At 43.6% G+C, this 10000-nt stretch overlaps 1 protein-coding gene across 1 annotated transcript in view; it reads right to left on the reverse strand.

Moving 5' to 3' along the window:
• LOC143282364 (uncharacterized) overlaps positions 1-10000 on the reverse strand; it is a 104459-nt gene that overhangs the window by 93034 nt on the left and 1425 nt on the right. The window lies entirely within an intron of this gene.

Below are 10000 nucleotides of genomic sequence, written 5' to 3' on the forward strand. Positions count from 1 at the left end.
GGGGGGGGTGCGGAAAAGAAAAAAGATCAAAAACATAACAACTAAACAACACATATTACAAGTTTCATTACACCGAATATTTTCAAAGTAAGAACAACGGACAGAAAATAACATCATCGTGTGTATTGACAAACCAGAAAAGAACACCGTAAATAAACGTTTCGAGTCCATTTTATTTATTTATTTTTTTTAGATCAAATTGTGAAACGTGTACGACAAGGGGTAATGAAATAACAAGCAAAATCTAATACCTCTGTCTAATCAGAAGCAAACCAACAAAAACTGATAAATTATTATCACCATCATTATCATTGTTGTTGTTATCATTATTGTTATTTTATTATGATTATTATTATTATGATTATTATGATGATGATGATGATGATTATTATTATTATTATTATTATTATTATTAATATTATCAGCATTGAGGAAGGTGGTGAGTTCTCGACTGTTGCGTGCTGAACAAGCTCAAGTTAATCCGACAACAAAAGTCTACCACATGAAACGAACAGTTGTGTTTTGCTACACAGCAGCACATATGATTTTTGTGGTGGAATGAAGAATTTGTGAAGTCAGTGCTAATGTGGGTTGTTGTTTTTTTTTTGTTGTTGTTGTTTTTTTTTTTTTTTTTTTTGTTTGTTTTGTTTTGTGTGTTGTTGTTTTTTGTTGTTATTGTTTTTGTTTGTTTGTTTGTGGGTTTTTTTGTTGTTGTTGTTTTGTTTTTTTTGTTTTTTTGTTTTGTTTTTGTTTTGGTTTTTTGGTAGGGGGTTCTTCTTCTTCTTCATCTACATCTTCTGTGTTTTATGTGCTGCAAGTCTCATGACAGTAGTTTGCACGGGAGGATTTCCATATATCATCATTCTGGACATGATAGCTGCAATGATCCTTGTTGTTGTTGTCGTTGTTGTTGAAATCTGCTGTAAAAGTATTTAACGGCCCGTCATTATGCAGTTCTGTTCAGGAAGTTCGAACAGTTTCGTCTAGGATTTTTGTTTGTTTGTTTGTTTGTTTTTCTTTATTCTGACGTTCCATCTGTCTGGAACTTGTTGTTCCGATAAAAAAAATGCGTGAGCTGTTTACATCATGGAGTTGCTGTTTTCTCTCTGTCTCTGTCTCTCATTATCTTTGTCTCTCTGTCTTTGTATGCATACATGCATTTGCGTATGTACGTATGCTTTTTATGTATGTATGCATGCATGTATGTATGTATGTACGTACGTGTATGTGTGTGTGTCTGTGTGTGCGTGTGTGCGTGTATGTGTGTGTCCCCCTGGAATGGAACGTTTCAGAAAGGAATAATGCTGATGGTCAGCTTTTAAGTCCGCATTTTTCCGTTTCGTTGTGCTCTCTCTCTCTCTCTCTCTCTCTCTCTCTCTCTCTTTGTCATGAGTGTCACGTTTCTTCTGATTCTTTTTTCACTCTGAAATAATTATGTAGACGAAGCAGCTGTGCGTGCGCGCGCGCGCGCGCGCGGTTGTGTGTATGTGTGTGTGTGCGTGTGTGTGTATGTGTGTGTATGTGTGTGCGTGTGTGTGTGCGTGTGTGTGTGTGTGTGTGCATGTGTGGTTGTGTGCATGTGCATGTGTGTGTATGTGTGTGTGTGCATGTGTATGTGTGCATGTGTGTGTGTATGTGCATTTGCATGTGTGTGTGTGTGTGTGTGTGTGTGTGTGTGTGTGTGTGTGTGTGTGTGTGTGCACGCGCATACAATTCTTTGTCTGTTTTACATCTCAGCATTGGTGAAATAATTGGTTTTACGTGTTGTCAGACCCAATGTGAACTTCCTCTATAGTTCTCTTATTCAAGGCAGATGATTGTTTATAAATATATATATATATATATATATATATATATATATTTTTTTTTTTTTTTAATCAGAACAAAGATCACTTCAGTCCTGAGCAGGATATTTGTGTCTCTTACTGTTTTACTCTCTGTCTCTCTGTCTCTGTCTCTGTCTGTCTGTCTGTCTGTCTCTCTCTCTGTGACTGTGTGTGTGTCTCTCTCTGTCTCTATCTCTGTTTCTCTCTCTGTGTGTCTCTGTCTTTCTCTCTCTCTCTGTGTCTGTGTGTGTGTCTATCTCTCTGTCTCTATCTCTCTGTCTCTCTCTCTGTGTCTCTGTCTCTGTTTCTCTCTCTGTGTCTGTGTGTGTGTCTCTCTCTGTCTGTCTTTCTGTCTCTCTCTGTGTCTCTGTCTGTCTGTCTCTGTCTGTCTGTCTCTCTCTCTCTCTCTCTGGTGGTGGCTGTGTATGTGTGTGCGTGTGTGTGGCGGTGGCGTGAGGATTAGGGAGTGAATGGGTGGGTGGAAGATGGGGGTTAGCTTTTGTGTGTCTGTGCGCGATCAACATTCCCTGTTTACGCATCCATTTTAACTTCTAATCCCTACAGGACAATGACGACAACGAGAAAGAAAAAAAAAACACACACCATAATTACACTGCTTCACTTTTTCCATGTTTTCCCTCCCCTCCTATAAAATGTCAACCCAGACAGGCCAATAGCTGTAAAGGGCCAGTTTTGTGGCAGGGGGCGGGTGTGGGGGCGGAGGGGGGCTGGGGGGTGGGTGGGTGGTGAATGCCCCCCTTCATCCCCCTACCTGAAATGGTAAGAGAGGAGCTCGATTTTGTGGGAGGCTGGGGGCAGTTTGAACTTGTTTGTTGTCCTCCATTGTCTGTCTGCTCAGACCAGACCCTTCCCTCAGGGTATAGCTCCCTCTGGCTGTTTGTCTCTTTTATTCGCTTGCGTGCACGCGCGCGCGCGCACGCACGCACACACACACACACACACACACAGAGAAGCACACACACACGTACGTATACACACACTGACGCACACACACACTGACGCACACACACACACACACACACACACACACACACACACGTACACACACACGTACACACACACACACGTACACACACGCTGACGCGCGCGCACACACACACACACACACACACTGACACACACACACCTATAGACACACACACCTACACACACACACACACACACACACATACCAGAACTGCATTGATAAGGGAGAATTATATATATATATATATATATATATATATATATACCCCCTCTCTCACTCTCTCTCACTCTGTTTCTATCTCTCTCTTGCAGACACATATGTATCTGCGTGTAGGTGGGTTTATTTCTGTCTCTCTGTTCCCTTCTGTCTCTCTCTCTGAGACACACTCTTTTCTTCCCCCACAACCGCCCAGCCTCAGGCCCTCCGCCCCTCACACACACACACACACACACACACACACGCGCGCACGCACGCGCTCGCACACACACACACACACACACACACACACACACACACACAACATACATGCGCGCGCTTTGCTGAAAGTAGGCGGATTTATTCTGGTCATAAAAGCGCGCAGAAGGTTTGTTTAGCAGGGTTGGTTTTGTTGACCTAGAGGCTAGTGTCGCGACTGGTCGATTTTGCCTCCCTCGTCCTTCCACCACAGGCACAGGGAACAACAGTATACCTGGTCATTCTAGTGAATTAATTGCCGATCTCGACATCATGTAGGCTACTGGTTATGGTTTTGTTTCGTCTGTAATTCACGTACGAAAACAGGACCTCTCTCTCAGACACAGACACAGACACACACACACACACACACACACACACACACACAGAGTGCTAAACAAAATTATAAATACAGCCACACAGAGACAGACAGACAGACAGACAGACACACACACACACACACACACACACACACACACACACACACACACCTGTCATTTATCTAATCAACCATGCTATCTATAAGCAGACAGCGAAGCTAATCTTAGGGGAATGGCTAACGAGATTTTCAGAAGGTGTTAAAAGAAAGAAAAGAAAATGAAATCTGACGTGTTCTTAATTTTTCGCGTTCTTTATCTTTATATCGTGGACTTCAATTCTTGATATAGCGCGATTTGATAATGCATACTGCGCGTGTTTATGATGGGAAAAAACAACAACTGAACTTGTGTATTATGTGCACAACATGTACACCAACATAGAAGTATGCTGGTATGTTTGTGCGAGTTCATTCATTTATATTTGATCCATCACCCCAGTAAGCCCACCACTTCTTACAATCCCACGATTGTTCAACATCGGAAAAAGAACCCATGGGAACATGGTTTCGAGATTGGCAATTAATTCACTAGAATGACCAGACATGCTGTTGTTCCCTGTGCCTGTAGTGAACGGACGAGGGAGGCAAAATTGACCAGTCGCGACACTAGCCTTTCAGTCAACAAAACCATCCCTGCTAAACAAACTTTCTGCGCGCTTTTATGACCAGAACAAATCCACCTGCTTTCAACAACGGCGTTGGCCACAACTATTAAGTGTTGATCCAAAGAGTGGCATCACGGCGTTGGCCACAACTATTAAGTGTTGATCCAAAGAGTGGCATCACGGCATTGGTCACAACCAGCAGATACAGGTAAGGCAAGGTCTTCAATTTTTTTTTTTTATTTTTTATCATGGCTCGCGATGCTGTTTGAGAACTGCTACATATTATTCGTGACGTGGAAATATATTGTTACCTGTTCGTCCTGTAAGCCTCCTTCGTTCCAGAGCGTCCTCCACATTTCAAAGGGCAGAATGACGGGTGCAATAACCGAATAGTCAAAGCGTTGGACTTTCAGTCTGAGGGTCCCGGGTTCGAATCTCGGTAACGGCGCCTTGTGGGTAAAGGGTGGAGATTTTTCCGATCTCCCAGGTCAACATAATGTGCAGACCTGCTTGTGGTTGAACCCCCTTCGCGTGTATACGCACGCAGAAGATCAAATACGCACGTTATCAGTATCAGTAGCTCAAGGAGGCGTCACTGCGTTCGGACAATTCCATATACGCTACACCACATCTGCCAAGTAGATGCCTGACCAGCAGCGTAACCCAAAGCGCTTAGTCAGGCCTTGGAACACATTAAAGATCCTATAATCCATTTTAGAGTTCGACGGGTTATGGACACAAGAACATACTCAACATGTAAATCCCTGAAAACGGAGTATGGCTGCCGGGGGAAAAACAGTCATACATGTAAAAGCCCACTCATGAACATACGAGTGAGTGAGAGTTGCAGCCCACGAACAAAAAAGAAGAAGAAGAAGAAAGAAAGGGCAGAATGAAAAATAAAAGAGCGACATGTTTTGTATTGGCACAAAATATCATTGATTGATTGATTGATATGGATACTTCTATAGCGCCTATCCTCGGTCAGAGACCAAGCTCTAAGCGCTTTACATACACGGGGACATTTGCACCACAGGCTGCCTACCTGGGTAGAGCCGACTGACGGCTGCCACTGGCCGGGCGCTCATCATTCGTTTCCTGTGTCATTCAATCAGATTTCAGACGCACACACATACACACTCAGACATGTAACATTTTACGTGTATGACCGTTTGTTTGTTTTTTATTTACCCCGCCATGTAGGCAGCCATACTCCGTTTTCGGGGGTGTGCATGCTGGGTATATTTTTGTTTCCATAACCCACCGAACGCTGACATGGATTACAGGATCTTTAACGTGCGTATTTGATCTTCTGCGTGCGCATACACACGAAGGTGGTTCAGGCACTAGCAGGTCTGCACATATGTTAACCTGGGAGATCGGAAAAATCTCTACCCTTTACCCACCAGGTGCACCGAGATTCGAACCCAGGACCCTCAGATTCAAAGTCCAGCGCTTTAACCATTCGGCTATTGCACCCGTCATCTCCTCAAAAGGTTTTTTCCTTTCTCAGACATGGCGAAAATGGTGTCATTAGGTTTGGGATGAATCTGCCTGTTTGCTGTCTGTCTGGTTATTTTATTTTCCTTTAAAGTTTTACGTATATTAAAAAAAAAGAAGAAGAAAAAGAAGAAACCTTTTGACTTAAGTTGAAGTGGTCTGGTCTGATGTAGGGATGTTAGTGGTTTTCTTTAACTCTATAATGGCGTTCCCAGTCAGCCAGTAATTCCATTCATTGCCTCTGATGTCAGTTTGTCCAGAAATTGAAGTGAGGAGGACACGCATAAGAGATTAACCCTTTTCAAGAGTCGTAAATAGTTCACTTCAAATCACGATGGGAATTTCCGAGAGTGATAACCTATAAGAGAGAAAAAGAGAGAGAGAGAGAAGATGAATGAATGTTTATTCCTATAGGCAACTGACAGAGAGACAGAGACACAGAGAGAGAAAGAGAGAGATAGGGTACAGAGCAAATATCGTCGCGGTCGAACGTTTATTTTTCCTGGACAGGAAATATGGAAACAGCTGAGAGAGAGAGAGAGAGAGAGAGAGAGAGAGAGAGAGAGAGAGAGAGAGAGAGAGAGAGAGAGGATGAATGAATGTTTATTCCTATAGGCAACTGCCCCTCATGAAATGATGTCAGAAATATATGAAAGGAGATAGAGATACACAAACACAGAGAGAGAGAAAGAGAGAGAGTGAGAGAGAGAGGAGAGAGAGAGGGGGGAATGAGAGAGAGAGAGAGACAGAGACAGAGACAGAGACAGAGACACAGAGAGAGAAAGAGAGAGAGGGTACAGAGCAAATATTGTCGCGGTCGAACGTTTATTTTTCCTGGACAGGAAATATGGAAACAGCTGCACGCAGAAGTTAGACAGACAGACCGATAGACAGGCCGACAGGCAGACAGACAAAGGGGCAGACGGGCTTACAGAAAAAAACAACAACAATTAAACAACGGCAACAACGACTACAACAACAACAACAAACAAGCAACAATCACACATCACAAATCATTGCGTTGTGTCGAGTCAGTTCCCGCTGTGACAGAAGAATAAGGTGACTGTGGAGTGTGGCTTTAGCATCGGAGGGAGGGAGTGAGGGGGGAGGGAGTTGGGGGTGTGGGGGGTGGCGGAGACTCTGATCAAGAGAAGCACAACAGAGAGAAAGGGGGTGCGAGAGTGGGGGGGGAGGGGGCAGCGAGTTTGATCAATAGAATGTGTTGAAAACCCTGACAGAAAAAAAGGCTTCAGCGAAGTTTGATGTGTTGACTATTTAAATACAAGCTGACGTTAAACTTTGGGCAGACATTAAAAAAAAAGAAGAAAAAAAAAAGAAAGATTTTTACACACAGCTTGAACAGCAGACAGAGAACGGATGGGAAGACGACAGGTAAAAACACGTATATATACATATATACGTGCGCAAACACGCAAACACGCACATACACACACACACACATAATATACACACGCCAACACACGCACAGTCACACACACACACACACACTCACTCACGGACACACAAACACACACAGTCACACACACACATACGCACACACCAACACACACACACACACACACACACACACACACACGGATCTTTCTGTCAGTCTTTTAAATGATGATGATTTACACTGTAAACTAAATCTGACCCGGTGTCTTAAATGTTTTTTTCATTCCGACTGCCAATCATTTACAGGAAGGGGAGCGTTTCCATGCTTTCCGTTCTTAAAATTTAAGTGTCTTTGGCTAGCTATCATTTAATCACTGAATGAAAACGCCCATGTGGCAATTTGATCAGCTTGATATTTTTGCCTGGTGTTTCAGCCCATAGCAAAACGAACTCTTTATTTTATTTTATTTTATTTTATTTTAACTGTGAACTAGTTTCATGTGAAGCTCGGCTTTGTTGTGAACTCCCTCTCTCTCTACTCTCTCTCTCTCTCTCTCTCTCTCTCTCTCTCTCTCTCTCTGTGCCTTTGTTCATCACTCATTTCCTTCTGTCTCTTTCCCCCCCCCTCTCTCTCGTCTCTCTCACTTCTGTTTATCTTTCCCTCCCCCTCTCCTCTCCCTGTCTCTGTCTCTCTTTGTCTCTCTCGGTCGATATCTCTGCTTTGTATGTATTTCCTGCCCCCCCCACCCCACCCCACCTCATCTCTCTCTCTCTCTCTTTCTCTGTCTCTCTCTCTCTCTCTCTCTCTCTCTCTCTCTGTCTCTCCCTCCCCTCTTTTTCGCTCTCTTTTCTCGACGGGAAAAGAGCGGAGGTGTACAGACAAGCGAACGCACTGATGACAAGTGAAAGTTGTATTTCTTCTACTTTGTTTCTCCTCTACACCTTCTCCAAGTTTATCTTATTGTAGCCAAGCGCTCAGCTGGCTTCAGATACTGCTTCACGAACGAGCTGTATAGGGCTTGAGAAGTTGACGTCACGCGCGGTGCATTGTGGGACAGGATGCCATTTTGCCGGTCTGGCGCAACGTACAAAAACGAAACTGCGTGACGCGGTGCTGAACTACGATCGTCTCCACAAAGATACTGAGCAATGCCTCTCACTTGAAGCATTTTCGGCTGTACTACCCAAGTATCAGTATACAGATTCCAGACCCACAGAGTATCGATTTTTGAGAAAAACACAGAAAACTGAAACAAGACGTATTTTCAGATCAGTGTATAAGGTGAACATCAAACTGGATGTGCACACACACACACGCACGCACACACAAACACACACACACAGTGACACACATACACACACACACACACACAGTGACACACACACACACTGATGCACACACACACACACACACACACACACACACACACACACACTGACTGACTTATGTGTGCACACACGTACGCACACACACACACACACACACACACACACACACACACACACACAGATTGACTGACATGTACACACACACACACACACACACACACACACACACACACACACACACACACACAGAGTAATACACACAGTGACAGGCATATCTACATATTCATAGAATCAAAAATACATTTCTACTTTGTAAAATTTAATTGAACTGAGCTGTAAAGGTGGGGGAGATGGGGTGTGGGGAAGGGAGCGGGGAAGAAAGAAAGTGAGAGAGAGAGAAAGAGTGTGAGTCTGAGTGTGTGTGCGTGTGTGTGTGATTGAGTTTGTGTGTGTATGTATGTGTTGATGTGTGTGTGTGTGTGTGTGTGAGAGAGAGAGAGAGAGAGAGAGAGAGAGAGAGAGAGAGAGAGAGAGAGAGAGAGAGAGAGATTAACTGCAAAGGTCAAAATAAAAGTTTCATGTTTTCCTGTGATATGTTCAAGTATCATCATGCTGGGCCCAATCTCTTCCCCATGGGCACAGCAGAGCGAAAATAACAGAAAACACCAGAAACAAGTGAAAAATAGAGAGGAAATATTTAAAAGTTGAAATTTTATTCATAATATCCCAGTTTTGTGATTTTCCTGACAGTATTGCAGATTTTACTGCCTTCTCTGCCACAAGAGAAGAGGCGCCTCTTGTCGCCAGATGCTGATCATGACTTAAGTCAGACTGTCTACAATCATGTATGTGGCATCAAATTGTCGAATAATTTGGGTAGCAAGTAGCAGTAATAATTGATTGCTTTGAAATTTTCGTGAAAAGACCATCTAATCTTCATGCAGGAGACATGACAGATTCTCATTACAAACACAATCATACAGTGATATGTAGGTATGATACCAAAAGGTTTTACATCATTCATTTCAAAAGGCTAGGGAAGGTGCAATAGCCGAATGGTTAAAGCGCTGGACTGTCAATCTGAGGGTCCTGGGTTCGAATCTCGGTGCACCTGGTGGGTAAAAGGTGGAGATTTTTCCGATCTCCCAGGTCAACATATGTGCAGACCTGCTAGTGCCTGAACCACCTTCGTGTGTATGCGCACGCAGAAGATCAAATACGCACGTTAAAGATCCTGTAATCCATGTCAGCATTCGGTGGGTTATGGAAACAAGAACATACCCAGCATGCACATCCCCGAAAACGGAGTATGGCTGCCTACATGGCGGGGTAAATGAAAACAAACGGTCATACACGTAAAATGTTACATGTCTGTCTGAGTGTGTATGTGTGTGCGTCTGAAATCTGATTGAATGACACAGGAAACGAATGATGAGCGCCCAGTGGCAGCCGTCAGTCGGCTCTACCCAGGTAGGCAGCCTGTGGTGCAAATGTCCCCGTGTATGTAAAGCGCTTAGAGCTTGGT

This window comes from Babylonia areolata, chromosome 5 (genome assembly GCF_041734735.1).
Source record: "Babylonia areolata isolate BAREFJ2019XMU chromosome 5, ASM4173473v1, whole genome shotgun sequence".
In the NCBI taxonomy this organism is placed as follows: domain Eukaryota; kingdom Metazoa; phylum Mollusca; class Gastropoda; order Neogastropoda; family Buccinidae; genus Babylonia; species Babylonia areolata.